Source organism: Bombyx mandarina, chromosome 26 (genome assembly GCF_030267445.1).
Source record: "Bombyx mandarina strain Sakado chromosome 26, ASM3026744v2".
Lineage (NCBI taxonomy): Eukaryota > Metazoa > Arthropoda > Insecta > Lepidoptera > Bombycidae > Bombyx > Bombyx mandarina.
The window spans coordinates 8,067,740-8,084,495 of NC_143232.1; the positions used below are offsets into that span (position 1 = coordinate 8,067,740).

The 16,756-nt window shown below is 40.3% G+C and overlaps 1 protein-coding gene across 2 annotated transcripts in view; it reads left to right on the plus strand.

Moving 5' to 3' along the window:
- The first annotated feature begins 5,083 nt into the window (after window positions 1-5,083).
- Eip93F (Ecdysone-induced protein 93F) overlaps window positions 5,084-16,756 on the plus strand; it is a 199,842-nt gene continuing 188,169 nt past the window's right edge. The window contains exons 1-2 of one of the 2 annotated variants that reach the window (XM_089738809.1): window positions 5,084-5,291; window positions 6,015-6,198. The gene's annotated coding sequence lies outside the window, so the exon portion shown is untranslated. Of the gene's footprint in view, window positions 5,292-5,663; window positions 6,199-16,756 lie in introns of those variants that run through there. The other variant, XM_028172285.2, reaches the window with a different exon arrangement.

Here is a 16,756-nt window from a genome sequence, read left to right on the forward strand (position 1 = left end):
CCATTTTACTGAGATTATATTTCATCCCATATCATCTCATCTCATTTCATTTTCAGGTCATGTTTCATATTATTCAACTTCATTGCATTTCACCTCTTAATATCAAATCATTAATATCAATGTGTATAAAAGATTAGGTGAATTAAAATAAGACTTGACCTTAAAGGTCTTAGTTACCAGGTCATAAAATTCCCAAAAAAAAATCTTGTTATCCAATATAAAAAAAAAGTAAAAAAATACTCCTGACTTATAAACTCACATTTACACAATCTAGGTGAATGTCATTTGACATTTCCGATAATAAGCGAACGTCATTAAATGATAAATGCCGAAAAAAAATACACATATTATAGATGTGATAAAAGCGAAGTTATCGTGTCACTGACCAGCCAATTCGGCGAACGTTGGGTAAGGTCAGGGTTTGTGCGGCGTCTCTTTCGCTCTCGCCTCATCATACATTCGTTGGCCTGCTCTAATTTTGTTTGAACAGATGCTTTGGTTAAGATATTATGTTCTGTTGAGCTTGTTGTTTTCATGAGTGGCGAGTGCGTCACGCGCGACTCTCGTGCAGTTGAGGACCTAATTCGAGGACCTGATTCAAACGATCTACCAGACTCTTAGACCTTATCCCTTTATTCTGGACAAAATTAACAGTAAGAGTCTAGAAATACAATTAAGTTTTTTTTTCTTATGTCGGAAATCAGAGTCGTCGTGGCCTAAAGGATAAGACGTCCGATGCATTCGTATGTAGCGATGCACCGGCGTTCGAATCTCGCAGGCGGGTACCAATTTTTCCATTGAAATACGTACTCAACAAATGTTCACGATTGACTCCCACGGTGAAGGAATAACATCGTGTAATAAAAATCAAACTCGCAAAATTATAATTTGCGTAATTACTGGTGGTAGGACCTCTTGTGAGTCCGCGCGGGTAGGGACCACCACTCCGCCTATTTTTGCCGTGAAGCAGTAATGCGCTTCGGTTTGAAGGGTGGGGCAGCCGTTGTAACTATACTGAGACCTTAGGACTTATATCTCATGGTGGTTGACGAATTTACGTTGTAGATGTCTATGGGCTCCAGTAACCACTTAAGACCAGGTGGGCTGTGAGCTCGTCCACCAATCTAAGCAATAAAAAAAGGATTCCCGATGCCCACGGTCTCCGGTGACTATTTTAAGCCAAGATCTCAGCTGGTCGATGCGATCATCACTACATATAATAATAATAATAATAATAAAGCTTTCTTTATTCCACACAAAAATACTTAATTACAAACAATTTGAAGATACATTAATGGTTTTTTGTTTTTTTTTTTTTTTATTAAACAGTTAAAAAGTAAATATTAAAGTTCAAAAAGTTAATTAAGAAGTTAGTTTAGGATTAAAAAAGTTAGTTTTTTTTTTTTTTTTCTTATATTAATTTTAATATTATTTACATTATTTCTGTATGGACCCCCTTCGGGTAAGAGCCTCCTCTAAGGTACTCCACTTCTTCTTATCCTTGGCGATATTCAGCCAATCTTTACCAGCCACTATTATAATTTCGTCTACCCACATAGCGTGTCATCACTATATATATCTGCTGTTATATACATACGATGGTTCCTTGATTCGTGATTTAACGTATTCATTATCACAAAGTCCAGTAGGTAGTCGGCGACCTTGACAGCCAAATATAGATAACAAACAATCGAAGTTATTATTCAGAGAGACATTTTTTTTACACATTTAGTTATTATTCGGAGAGCCATCATTTTTAAATTAATTTTTTTATTGCTTATTTGGCTGGGCGAACTCACAGCCCGCCTGGCATTAAGCGGTTACTGGAGCCCATAGACATCTACAACGCAAATGCTGCCACCCACCTTGAGATATAACTTCTAAGGTCTCAGTATAGTTACAACGGCTGCCCCACCCTTCAACACATTCTGCTTCACGGCAGAAATAGGCAGGGTGGTGGTGCCTAGCCGCGCGGACTCACAAGAGGTCCTACCACCGAATGAATTATTATTCCGTGTCTTCACTAAAGGAGGAGGAATCGTAGCTGAGGAGTTGAAGAGTCATAGGTTCCCGAGCACTGGCTCAAGTGAAAAAACGTGCTCATGACCTGTTGCTGTCACCCTCGATGACTGAAGTGTTATATGCTGTATCACAGCTGCTTCACTCTTCAACAACTCGACGGTGGCAGAAATAGACAGGCAGACAAATAGAAATAGGCAGACCGCGGTGCCTATTCGTGCGGGCTTACAATACGCACCACGCATCAGATCGGCTGTTTCTATATGCGCCGGAGAGTGACGTAAGCAACTCTCTATCCGGGGAATCGCGATTCCGATCCGGTAGTAGATTCATTCGCGAAGCAGCTGCTCTCGAGTTGTTAGGTCTCCTTTGGAGGCGCTCGGGCAGCTGTTAGCAAATCCCACCCCTCCTGGCTGAGCCCTTGCTCGCCCACCTGTCCTGGTGAAACTAGAAAGGCAAGCCACAACTAATCCATTGATTAAAAAAAAAATCAGGTAATTTCAACTGGTCTGTCTATGTACCTTCTGTGGTCTACGGTGCTCTTATGTATTCCTCATGTCACTTTTTGAAAATATATCGTGGAAGTGGTATTGTAGAAGTATTTTGTATATTTACTCAATATCCCTATGCATTTAATTAGGACACATCAAAAATAACCCATAGCTTAAATAACGTTATGTCGACATATTACGTGTTCGGTCACGGACGTTTTTAAAATTATATAATTATATCAGAATGATGGTAGAGAGAGAGAGAGAGAGAGAGAGAGAGTATTCTTTATTGTACACCAAAAACAAATAAACATTGCGATACATTAAATACAAAAAAGTAGAATTGGCGGTCTTATCGCTAAGAGCGATTATGGTATTATGGTAGATTGTAAGTTAAAAATGTTATTAACTCTGTATTTTGTGCTAGCCTTGTCTAGCTGATTCATACGACACTGTCATCGCCGTTCGTCATTTGAATATTATATCCGAATCGTTCCGTATTCGAAAATGTCAATAAATTGAAAGTAAAAGCCCACACGCACACTCACAAAATTTGTATACAACACTGACCTTTCTCAACATAAGGACTACATACGGCCGAATACAGGGGGTCGATGACCGGCGACACCGCCCGAGGCCGAATGTGCACGATGCATTCGGCAGGACTCGTTTAAAAAAAAAAAGAACATAACCAAAATCACTTTCGCTTCGAATTGAAAACGAGAGCCGAATTCGCAAATTGAATTTTCGTTCCGAATTTCGAATTCAATTTTCGAACGGCCAGCTATTTTTAGGACGCATTTAATCATAAAGATAAAACATTATGTGACATTAAAATTAAAAAAAATTTTAATGCGTCAATGTTGCCATTTTATTTTATAAAACTTTTTGAGCAAGCTTATTTTTAATGCACTTCGTGTGCCCGGTTATCCGGTAAAGCGGCTAAATTTTGCTGGTTAATAGATTGTTTGATGAGTATTTCACAGTCGCATGCTCCCTGTTCACGGATAGCTTGCCCTTTGTGCAGCTGGTGGGTCGAGACTGTTCGAATGCCCAATAAACAAGGGAGCACACGATCCGCCATGTAAATGTAAGTTTCTAGTTAAATTATTTTGTGTCTCATAACAACATAGTTGTTTTCGTTGTTCGGAATTGGTGAGTCACACTTAACGCTAGGTGCGTCTGTAGAGATATAGGTACGACAAAGGGAAGATCTTCCACCGAGCTGGTCATATTTGCTCGGTAGACCGACGGTCCGAAGGTTGTTGGTCGTATATATGCAGGCTTATCTTGAAAATGTCCTAAGCGAGATTCAGGCATCTGTCAAATATCTTGCGTTGTATGATGGCTACCACCAAATGTCGATACAGACTTTGTCAAATATTTTATTCATACAAATGTGTATACAGCTTTTAATTTAATTTTTTAAATTCTGATCCCTTTGCGTCACGTAACCTTGCAGAGTGACGTCAGTGCCTCGTTTTCGTGAGTTCTTTTCCTTAAGAACCGTTGTTTAATGCGAATGAAACTTCAAAACCTCAAAATTTTGAAACAATCGATTCCGAAACTCGTTCGCGTTATATATAAAACTAGCGGCCCGCTCCGGCTCCGCTCGGGACTTTAACAAAAAATTCAACGATATTTGACGTTGTTTTAATTTTTGTAATAAAAGAACACTTATTGGGGCATAACTATAATATTTAAACATATGCTATCGCGACACTTTTTGTAAATAGTAATGTGTTCTACAAAGTCGTAGTACATTATTTTATTCTATCATCAATAGTTTTCGCAGGGCACGCGAGCTAAAGAATATTTTAGGTAATTTTTTTACACCTTGGGTTACATTATTGGAGTTTTAGTAAGGATCCCTAATTTTTTTCAAAAAATATTATAACCTATGTCACTCGGGAATAATGTAGCTTCCAAAAAATGAAAGAATTTTTCGAATCGGTTCAGTAGTTTCGGAGCTTATTCAATACAAACAAACAAACAAATATTTCCTCTTTATAATATTATATATTAGTAGCTACAGATTAAATTATAAAAAAATATATACCGGGATTTGTTTTAAATTGAATGGCTACTTGCGGTTGAACGCGTTTTCCTGTTTCGAAATTGATGAGCGCGTATCTAATTAAGTAGATTATATTTTTTTGGCGCGCTCATTAGGTTTTCCTTGAATCCGTAGGTAAGCAGTTTTAGAATACTAGGTCGGTGAGTTCCTCGAATTCGTGCACACAAAATTAATAGAAATTTTTTGCGGAAATGTGCATTTTGTGTTTAGAATGTCGCGCTGTATGACCTACATATATAACGCTAAAATTAATATCGTTTTATACGCGTATGATATAAAAAAAAAAGAAGAAAAAAACATGGCGTCATGGCACATTTACATTGTTCCCTGATTCGGGGGTTTATTCTCGTGTCGGCGACTCGTCCTACGCCGGCCTTCACCGGGTCCGGTACGAACGCGTACCTCCGCAGCTGACCGATACGAAATTACATAGTTAACACATTACGAGCGACGAGCATCGCGTTCGGTTTATTGACGCCACACATCCGTCTGAACTTGCGAGTTAAAGTAAGCCCCCGCGAATGTCACCTAGCGAGCGCCCTCAGTACAACTGCAGGCCCGTGCATGTCCGCACGATCTATGCAGCGGCGCGCTAATAACGCCCGACTATAATTAATAAGCCATAAGATGACAGTTCGAATTCGAATTCCGAATGTTCGAATTTAGGAGCGGAATGGTCGGGAGCGCGCGCGCGACAGAGACCGGTATATATCTTCGCGCGTCTGCTATTTCGGTGACGTCGGCCGGTGCATAGAGAAATAATAATGAAAAGTGGCATTCACTATTCAGTAATTTCGTTGTGTTTACGCGTCGTGCTGGCTTGTTTTGTTGACGGCGGTTTCTTTTTTTTTTTTTTCGTTCGTTTTTTTTTTTGTTTTTCGAATCGGCGTGACATCTCAGCGGAACTAGTGGCGCCCTCTGGACGGATCGTGTGCTCAACGCGACTGTGTGTAGTAGTAGTACACACGGTCGTAAATATTGTAATTCACGGACCTGTCACAACAATGGCAGGAACCTCGTGGACGTATTAACGTACAATGTATTTATGATGTGTGATGTGACGCGTTTTTGGCGCGGCGGAACCGCGGCCGGCTCGTAGCGCAGAAAATTGAGCTAGCGGTGGTGATACTTTTTTTTTTTTTTGTAATTCCAAACTTTACCTACGGCGATCTTCAGTTGCGCGCGAGCTGTCCCCGCACGCGCCTCGCGTCCCCCTAACGAAACGAAAACCGCCGAAAAACCACCGAATGTGTCCCGATTCGGCCTCGAGTCCCGCCGAAACGCGACCAGCCGAACTCTGTGCGAACCACTTCGAAGCGTTCCATTTTCGAATCCGTTCATACAACGCAGCGCGCGTTCGATGACCTCATAAAGTGAAACTAATTAATTTTCGCTCCTCTTTCACTTTGCTCAATATTGTGATTTAGACTTTAGTGCCTTGGCCGTACAAAAAAAAACTTGAAGAATATTGTGATGATACAGTGCAAACTAAGTTAATTAAAATAGTTAGTTTAATCAGAGTGTATTTTGCGAACTATATGTTCTTATTAAGAAACGTTTGAATCCGGAATGGAGCACGTCGTGAATGGACAAATACTGCGCTTTGTCTAGGTGAGTGCTATACGATAAGACGTGCCATTGTTTGTCAAAGTTGCGCGATGTTTCTTAACGCCTATCAATCGGATGACGGCTCTGCGTAAGCGCCTATCTTAATCTATGAACTTGATTGGAGCGAAACGAAATCAGCCGCGAGCCGGTCGCATTCCTAGTGCGCGACTCGACATCGCGTATGCGAACTTCGCTTCTGTACTTAAAGGCAAACGATTATGACCCTTCTCGGTTATCGGGCTGGGAGGGTTTTTCGTTGTTTTTCGCGTGCACTGGTTTCGGGTTGACGAACTGTTCTGTTGTTTTTCGTTCGCGCTCGCTTTGAACATACGCGATGCTGCGGATGCATTGGCCTTCGAGCCAACACAGTTAGCTGCATACAGTATGGAGTCCGATAGGAACTGAAGCTGAATTCAATACAATCTCAACGATGCAATGTTGACTGGGACTTTTTTTTTTAATTGCTTAGATGTGTGGACGAGCTCACAGTCCACCTGGTGTTAAGTGGTTATTGAAGCCCATAGACACTCTGAGATATAAGTTCTAAGCTCTCAGTATAGTTACAACGGCTGCTCCGCCTTTCAAACCGAAACTCATTACTGCTTCACGGCAGAAATAGGCGGCGTGATGGTACCTACACGCGCGGACTCACAAGAGGTCCTAGCAGCAGTGATTACGCAAAATATTTTGTGATTTTTATTACACGATGTTGTTCCTTCACCGTGGCAGTCAATCGTGAACATTTGTTGAGTACATATTGTTATGTACTATGTTTTTAGGACGTAAATTTTCGGAACAAAATTATTTTGGGCGATTCAATCGTTTTGAATTAGGGAAATCCCTATGAGTGTTTATGCGGTCAACGCATTGCAATTAAATTAAATATATTGCCGAAAAACAAGGAAACTTTAGTTAGGTATATTAGACGCGTAGGAACAAGAACTAAATTAATTGAAAAGACGAGCGGACGAAGAAGGGGTTAAGTACAATTTTTAAGATTTTTGAGTTATTACATTGAATGAAGGTTTTATATGCCTGTAGACCATCTCGTATGTCGTAACACTCTTATCAGAGCGGTCGTGGTCGTCGTCCAGCATCATTGCTGTGGGCAGATGCTATGCGCCTCACGAGGAACCGCCACTCCGCACCAATATCTCCATTCTTCAAGAACTCGGCATTAAGCAGCGTCTTTCGGCGCTTGTGCATGGACGCATACTACAATTTTTTGGACATGTCTCCCGGCGAGGAAATGACTCCATAGAGCGCCTTGTCGTTCAGGGCAAAGTAGAAGGCACCAGACCGCGTGGAAGGGTGCCCATGCGATGGACCGACCAGATCAAATCGGCAGTTGGCGGCTGTTTACATGAGTGTACCAGGCTCTATAGACCATATTAGACCCTAAGACTCCATAATAAAAGGCTATTTTTAGAAATCGTATATGATGAAAGAGTTATGTGCGAAGAAAAAATATTATCACGTTCAATGAAAGTGACATGAGATTATTTTTTTTTGTAAGAAAATGGAGGTACTATGATTTCACATTTAAAATAATAAAAATAACAGCTACAAACGCTAATACCTTAAAAACAAGTAACAAAAGTTTGTTGCCAGTTTTCAGTATGATACAAATTGTATCAAATCCCTTTCAATTGCCTATTGTACAAATGTATGTGCTTTTTGACTGTTTTTTTTGAATTTAAATTGTGTTGGTGTACAATAAAGTGTATTCTCTTTCTCTCTCTCTTCACTTTCATCAACTCATGTCCTCACTACATAGTATAAAACAAAGTCGCTTTCTCTGTACCTATATCCCTATGTATGCTTATTAAATCTTTAAAACCACGCAACGGATTTTGATGCGGTTTTTTTTAATAGATAGAGTGATTAAAGAGGAAGCTTTATATGTATAATAACATCCATTAAATAGTGGAGAAATCAATAATAAATTACAGTTTCCGAAGCGAAGCGAGGGCGGGTCGCTAGTAAATTATAAAATGACTTTTTTTAGCTACTCATGTCTTTAAAGTCGCTTCGTGTGCCGATTTCAAAATTTCAATGGCAATACGTACTGAACTAATGTCCAGTATTGACTTGATCGATGCAAGATGAGCATCTAGCACTACCAATACGCCCTTTTCACAGCCCAAAGCAGCAATTCGCGATGGATCTCTTGGGGGCAGTCGTCAATCCAATTGAAATTTCGACCTTATCTCCCTACGTTAGTGACGGATTCAGGATGCTTACAGCCTATGGTGACCACTCAACATTAACATCTATTTCGTCCATTTAATACGATGTAGAAAACGGAAACACTAAGAACTGTTCCAGTACTCTAGAATTACGAGTACCGTATCTATAGTTTAACTTTCAAATAACAGACTTAATTTTAATTTTTTATTTTATTTAATTATATAGGTAAATTTGTTTTAAAGCAAGCTATTGTTTTACGATGTGTTTTGGTTCAGTATATGTCCATTCGTTGAATTTGGCTAATAGCTTTAGTCGTTAATCATCAGTTATGTGAGCTCGTAATGTGATGATTGTTAGAAAAAAACATTCATATTTTTTTATTATGATTTTTTTTTATTATATAGGTCAGATAGCTCGTTATGGATAGGAAAGGATTGTCAGCTGTAATGTAGGCGTCGGAACATGTCGGGTCAGGATTTTTTCAAAATGTTTACTGTTTTTTTTTTCCTACCAATGCTGATGGCTTTGAAAGGCTATATCAGCGTTACCCTAACGTGTAGGTGAGCTCTCGGGGCTCAAACCGAAGGTGTTGTTAATACTGGCCCTAGCAAGAGCTGTGCTTCACAGAGTCTACCACTCGATCGGAAACGCGACCCACTGAGAAGATCCGGCGAGAAACTCAGTGGGCTGTGTCTGTGGGTTAATTCACTCGTCGAGCCCTTCGTCGCAAGCGACAGGTTTGACGAGGACGGTGACCGGTTTAATCTGACTGACTGTGACACATTCTGAACAATGTGGGTAGGATGATAGCAGATAACCTCTCCGCGATCTTTCTGGTCTTATTTCGGGCGTTGTCATTCGAACTAAATATCTTACGTCGTCAAATATGATCGTGTCTTTGAGCATCGGCGATCACCCACCATCCGGTCACGAGCTCAACTGCTTATTACTATAGTTGTAAGGGCCATTGTGTACAAACTCAGCACATTTGTCTTGTTTAGTCGTGCGCACATGGCTTATGTTGCAAGCCAGATTTTTAATTGTTATTATTTATTGTGTATATTTTTAGCAGGTGATGTGTATTGTGTGCTTAATAAATACATCGTGTAATAAAAATCAAATCCGCAAAATTATAATTTGCGTAACTACTAGCATCTTGTGAGTCCGCGCGGGTAAGTACCACCGCCCTGCCTATTTCTGCCGTGAAGCAGTAATGCGTTTCGGTTTGAAGGGCGGGGCAGCCGTTGTAACTATACTTGAGACCCTATAACTTATATCTCAAGGTGGGTGGCGCATTTACGTTGTAGATGTCTATGGGCTCCAGTAACCACTTAACACCAGGTGGGCTGTTAGCTCGTCGACCGAAAATCGAACCCATTGGCCAGGCAATACAGCTAAACACATTCTACCAGCGCTGTGCAAGTAGCGCTTACAAAACAGGAAACATTCAAATTTATTTTGCGCTCAGGATTGTTTGATTCATAATAACAATGATAAGCGTGACGTACTAATTGTCAAATTTGAATCATTACGAGGAAATTTGGATGGGACGCCAAAATACATTGTGTTCTGAAATATTAAAAAAAATAGATAATACATATTAATAAACCGAAACGGAATCCTTTATTTTATCCTGGTATTAAAGCGAAGTTATAAAATTGTTGTTTTGCTATCGGTCCTTGATGCGTGTGCGAATTTACAAGTCAATTGGACGTCTTGAAGTCAATGAAAATGGCATTCAAAGATTCCGTTATTTAGCTATAGGTATATGTTGGAGACGGTCATTAGTTTGGGGTAGCTAAACGAAACGCAGCACGATTCCCGAGAGATGGCAGCACGATCGCGGTATCGTCGGAGTTCGGCTAACTTCGTGCTACGACAGAGCCTAGCCGATGGAGGCGCGTAGACGCCATCACACTTATCAACCAGCCTTCTTGAAGAGCGGTGCCTCCGTCCTAAGAACTGTAATTCGATTTCGTTTGCTAACGTCAATTGCTCACAGCCCACCTGATGTTAAGTGGTTACTGGAGCCCATAGACATCTACAACGTAAATGCGCCACCCACCTTGAGATATAAGTTCTAAGGTCTCAAGAGTAGCTACAACGACCGCCCCACCCTTCTAACCGAAACGCATTACTGCTTCACGCCAGAAACAGGCAGGGTGGTGGTACCTACCCGCGCGGACTCACAAGAGGTCCTACCACCGGTGACTGTATTTAGAGCTTTAGTCGCGCTCTGAAAGCTGTAATAAGCCAACGCACAAGACATGCATTATCGATAGCAGTGGCTAGGTATGGGGAACTATGGTCGCCAAGTCAAAACTATTAGTAGCGCACGTTTGGCTAACAGAAGGCAATGTCCCTTTCGATGTTCGAATGAAATAATATTGATCGCGTACAAAATTGTCGAAAGGCGTTTTTGGTTAATAATTGAAAGGGTTAGTTTTCGAGGGCGCTCGATCGATAATGCAGCGGACATGCGATCGCCAACGTTGGACCCAATGTTGGACAATCAAAGGATCCTCGTAAGGTATTAACTGCGACACCCAAATGGAAATTACTGGTAGCGGCTTGAGCTAGTACGGTGGCTGTACGTTTGAGAGTTCGACCTCAAATCTCAAGACGGATATTGCGTTCGTGTCGTGATGTCCATGGACATCGACAGAAAAAGCCTCAAGAGATTAATTAATATCGTAATTCTGTTGTAAGCGTAATCGTTATCTTCAAAATACTTTGTTTTTATAAGTTTAATATCGAGGAGTGAAAGGCTTTGGACATTTATCTTTGTAATTAAAAGTTCATTTTATTTGGGAGGGAGGGAGGGAGGTAATACACTTTATTGCACACCAAAACACAATTCACATTCAAAAAAACAGTCAAAAAGCAGATACATTTGTATAATAGGCGGTATCATCGCTAAAAGCGATCTCTTCCAGACAACCGTTTAATTTAGAGAAATTCTGGAAAATATAAAAATATTGCAGGTAGGTACTAAAGACAATATATTAATATAGAAAATATATACATACAATAAACAGATATATACCGCTTACATATAATATGAAATATATAGCTAACTGATTTATATACCAATATACATACTTACATACAAAACGTAGTAATATACTTACATAGGTACATATAATAAATCAAGAGTATGGAAATTATAAATGATAATGATGCAAACAGCACTAAGCAGATAAGTAGTGTTCCTTCACCATTCTATTTGGTATTAGTATCAATAATTCGATTTTTTTAATTGAACTTCAATTATGTTTACCCAATTCAAATAGGTAAAATAGTTATTTAAGTTAAAATATTTTTTTTCAAATTTTAACCTTTAAATGGCTCTCCAGTAAAGTTGCAAAAATGTTGTTTAAACCAAATATCCTTTCTTTTACCTCTCGATAATAATTATTACATCCTAGGTTGCCCGGAAGTAATCATTTATAGCCTTAAGACAGTTGGTTAAAGCAATTGTTAATATATATATTCTGGTAGAGAAGTTGTGACTGTAGATACAAATAATTTCTATTTAAAAACCGCCTCGCTTAAAAAACCATTTCAATACGAACATTTCTGTGATTATATGTATCCATAACTAATAAAATAATGACCTACCTTTTTGTTTCATTCTCAAGCATAATTTGCGTAACACACGATGAAAATGAACACACAAAATTCAGACATTTTTATTAGTGACAGAAAATATAACCTAAAAATATTATTACCGCCATTTCGAAAGTCGCGTCAAAACCATTACCAACCTAATAATATTAAATGCAAGACATCCGCTCGAACGACAACTACGCCTAATACGTAATTACATATACAGCAAGAAAACTAATCATCCCACGACAAGATGGCGGCCGATATTTTTTTTTTCGTCTATTCACTAACGGCCGAGAGAATGTTTAGAACCGGTTTCGACCTAACCTTGTCATTAGGCTCGCCAAGTCATTTTTGAATTAAATTTCGAACGATAACCGTCTTTAACGCTCCCCTCGCTTACGACCTTCTAAACCAATCTCGCATGGAAAAATAAAGGATCTGGAAATGATAACGTCGTAACCGACTTAGAATGCTAAAGCTCATTTTCGTTTGAATCTTTTTTTCCTCAACATTCACGATCATCGTTCGAAATTCAACTTTACGAGTGTGCGATTGTGGATTTAAAAATGGAAACGATTGCGTTTACATGGGACGTTTGAAAATAGAAGAATGGCATTTTCGTCAGAGCGATGACATTCTCCCTCCCTCTCTTTCCCCTTCCCCTCACCCCCGCAGTGCACCTGTGGGCTCACGAATAAAAGTATGCTCCACATAATAATTATATACAATTTTGTTTCTCCACGTAAAAGCTGGCAGTCTCACAGGCATTCACGCTACGTTATTGGTGATGTCCAAGGCCACAGCGGCTTTCTAAGCCGAGTTCATAAATTATGAACTTTCTAAGAATAACGGTTTCTATTCCACGATCCGAGAGTTGTAACGGAACATGCGATTTTTAGTGATGCCATAAGCTGTTACATTTTAAGCGCTTTTTTTTGTATTTTAGACAAAATCATTTTTAAAAGTATTTTTATGGTCAAGATGGTGACATCTCAATACAAAAAAAATAATTGTCTTTTTCAAATAAAACGCAAAATTTAAGCCTCTCTGCGTACCCCACGATGTACAAGCAAGCGTGAAGTCACCAACAACAACCTAAATGCAAATAAAACAACAATAAATTAGCAAATTAAATTAAATGTGCAATAAGCGTACTCAATACCGAGACCTCGCCAATATCAGATAGTTCATGATACAAGGTGTCCTTATCTCGGCACCCTTCCCGCAAACTGACCAACTAAACTTGACCTACAACTCGCAGTAATAATGTTTCAAACGCGAACACGACCGGGGTCCACGTTAAACCAGTTACACGAGCGCTTCCGAACGCGACCGAAGATCGTCGAAGGCGGGTAAAATGGCGTCACGGTTTTGAGGTTAAGGTTTGACATTTCAAAGTTAGCAAGCAAACAATGGTTTTGCGCCTCGACTAGCCTTTATGATTAGAACGGGAAAGACGTTTTTCGTTTGCTTACAACATTCTGTTTCCTAGTTTTATCTATTAATGGCGGATCGTTGTCGATTCTCAACGTATAATTCTAATTATAAAACATGTCTATTCGCTAAGATTACTGCTACCTCACTCACTATGGTATAACAGCTTTGCCATTTTTGGTTCTTAGTTACTTTTTTACCGATCAAGTATGAGTTATTTACATTAGTTTTATTCGGTTTTACCAAAAGAAACTTGCAAGCGGACTGCTGATGGTCAATTGAGTTCATGGACAACATCACGAGCATGTCGACATCTGACATCTGAATTATAACATCGTATTTCCTTCTATTTTTGCGAGTGGTATATTTTTTTTTTTTTTTGCTTAGATGGGTGGACGAGCTCACAGCCCATCTGGTGTTAAGTGGTTACTGGAACCCATAGACATTTCAAGACAACGTAAATGCGCCACCCACCTTGAAATATAAGTTCTAAGGTCTCAGTATAGTTAGAACGGCTGCCCCACCCTTAAACTGAAGCGCATTACTGTTTCACGGCAGAAATAGGCAGGGTGGTGGTACCTACCCGCGCGGACTCACAAGAGATCCTACCACTAATAATTACGCAAATTATAATTTTGCGGGTTTGATTTTTATTACACGATGTTATTCCTTCACCGTGGAAGTCAATCGTGAATATTTGTCAAGTGCGTATTAATTACGTACATAATTAAGCTTAAGCTGCTTATACGGTTTAATCTCTTTTTCTTTATTGTCATTACATTATACCGATGTATCGAGCACATTGCTATTTCAGTGGGCGCGTTCGATTGACGCGTTATTCGTCGACATTTGAATACATTATTAACTACTGTCAAATCTTCTATAAAAAAAATTCATTACTTTTCACACAGAACCATAAGCTCTCCATCTTCACGTTAAGAGAATCATATTAATTACAATAAAAAAACGCAAGATTATACCGAGAAAGTAATTTCAAATTAAATCAGAATTTCGGTAGTTTCCCGACAAATGTTGCCAGGATTTCAATACTAATCCGTGGAAACTGGGAACATTGTCTAAGTGGGCCTATCATCAATGTTATGATATAAGAGAGTTATATGTACAACTATCGTCTTAATTTTAATTGTCTGATAGACGAAACGAGCTACTTAGGCGTGTTGCTTGCCGAAGAAACTAGAAAACCTTCTAATTCAAAGTCGGGCATGTGGCGACAAAGGGGGTATTTTTTGCCCTTGTAGGCAGACCAGCATACGGTCCACCTGATGGAGAGTGGTTACCGTCACCCATGGACTACAGCAATGCCAAGCAGAGCCGAGCCGCTGCCTACCGTACTCACCACAAGCCTCGTTTGAAGAAGGACATCCTACTCCTGATAAGAAGGACAACGTCTTAGTTGCTTCTTGAGACACCCATGAGAAGAGATAGGGCAGTGCCGACACCATCCAGCTACGAACTCCTATCACAGGCTTAAGGATTAACTGTTTGCGACACCTTAGCTGCATTAAGCACGTTTAATTTGATAGGACCTCTTGTGAGTCCACGCGGGTAGGTACCACCACCCTGCCTATTTCTGCCGTGAAGCAGTAATGCGTTTCGGTTTGAAGGGTGGGGCAGCCGTTGTAACTATACTGAGACTTTAGAACTTATATCTCAAGGTGCGTGGCGCATTTACGTTGTAGATGTCTATGGGTTCCAGTAACCACTTAACAACAGGTAGGCTGTGAGCTCGACCACCCATCTAAGCAAAAAAAAAAACTGAGATGAAACACGTACAGCTTTTGTATAGATATACCGACGGCAGACCTAGTAATGGCCAACTTAATTCCAACCCCAATTGAAGTTGAAGCTTAATTACGCACCGAAATTGTTTACGGCAAAGTTTTAAACATCAATTAATAATACCTACCACGGTCTTAATGTGGAGGAAATAAATAGATATTAAAAAGAAAAACCAGTGTTAGTCCGCGATCTTAAGTGAAGATAGTTAGTAAGTCGTCGTGTCCTAGAGGATAAGACGTCCGGTGCATTCGTGTTGAAGCGATGCACCGGTGTTCGAATCCCGCAGGCGGGTACCAATTTTTCTAATGAAATACGTACTCAACAAATGTTCACGATTGACTTCCACGGTGAAGAAATAGCATCGTGTATTAAAAATCAATCCCGCAAAATTATAATTTGCGTAATAACTGGTGGTAGGACCTCTTGTGAGTCCGCGCGGGTAGGCACCACCGCCCTGCCTATTTCTGTCGTGAAGCAGTAATGCGTTTCGGTTTGAAGGGTGGGGCAGCTGTTGTAGCTATACTTGAGACTTTAGAGCTTATATCTCGAGGTGGGTGGCGCATTTACGTTGTAGTTGTCTATGGGCTCCAGTAACCACTTAACACCAGGTGGGCTGTGAGCTCGTCTAGCCATCTAAGCAATAAAAACCACGCACCTGCTGCGTGATAAGAGCGCACGCGTCGCCTTGTTCGCATTCGATTGAGTGCTGTGTTAAGCAGTAATGTCAGATGCAGGATACATTACCTTCGACGGAATTAAATATTACTGCAGTATTGCGATGCGATCGGTTCCCTCTTTATTTTGTACCGTATGTTCCATGGGGAGTGCTCTGAGGAATTATTCGAGATGATACCCGTTTTTACCATCGCACCGCTCGCCAGTGGAGTAGAGTTCATCCATACTACCTGGAGCTACTGCGGTCATCCACAGTGCGTTTCCAGAGGTCTTTTCTGCCACGTACCATCCGGCTATGGAATGAGCTCCTCTCCACGGTGTTTCCCGAGCGCTATAACATGTCCTTCTTCAAACGAGGCTTGTGGAGAGTATCAAATGGTAGGCAGCGGCTTGGCTCTGCCCCTGGCATTGCTGAAGTCTATGGGCGACGGTAACCACTCATCATCAGGTGGGCCGTATCCTCGTATGCCCTTCAAGGGCAATAAAAAAGTCGCACTCCTCGACATAGTCAAGTGGTAGTATTTTTTCGAAGTACCTACTGGTTTTAGGGTGTTTTATGAGCCTATGGGTATGTACCACCACTTCGTTTATTTCCGAGACTTAGTACTCGTGTTTCGAGGTGGCTGACGGCATTCACGTTGTTGATGTCCATGGGCTCCAGCAACCACTTAACACCAAGTTATCCGTGAACTTGTTTATAGAGTAGAAAAAATTTATATATTGACAATGTGAAGTATGTTCATAAGTGCTCATGCTTTACAAAACCGTTAGCAGAGTGACAGTGACATAGTGACTGTCCTACAGTGCATCTGATTAAAATTGATTAATAACGCATAAATCTATAGGAAAA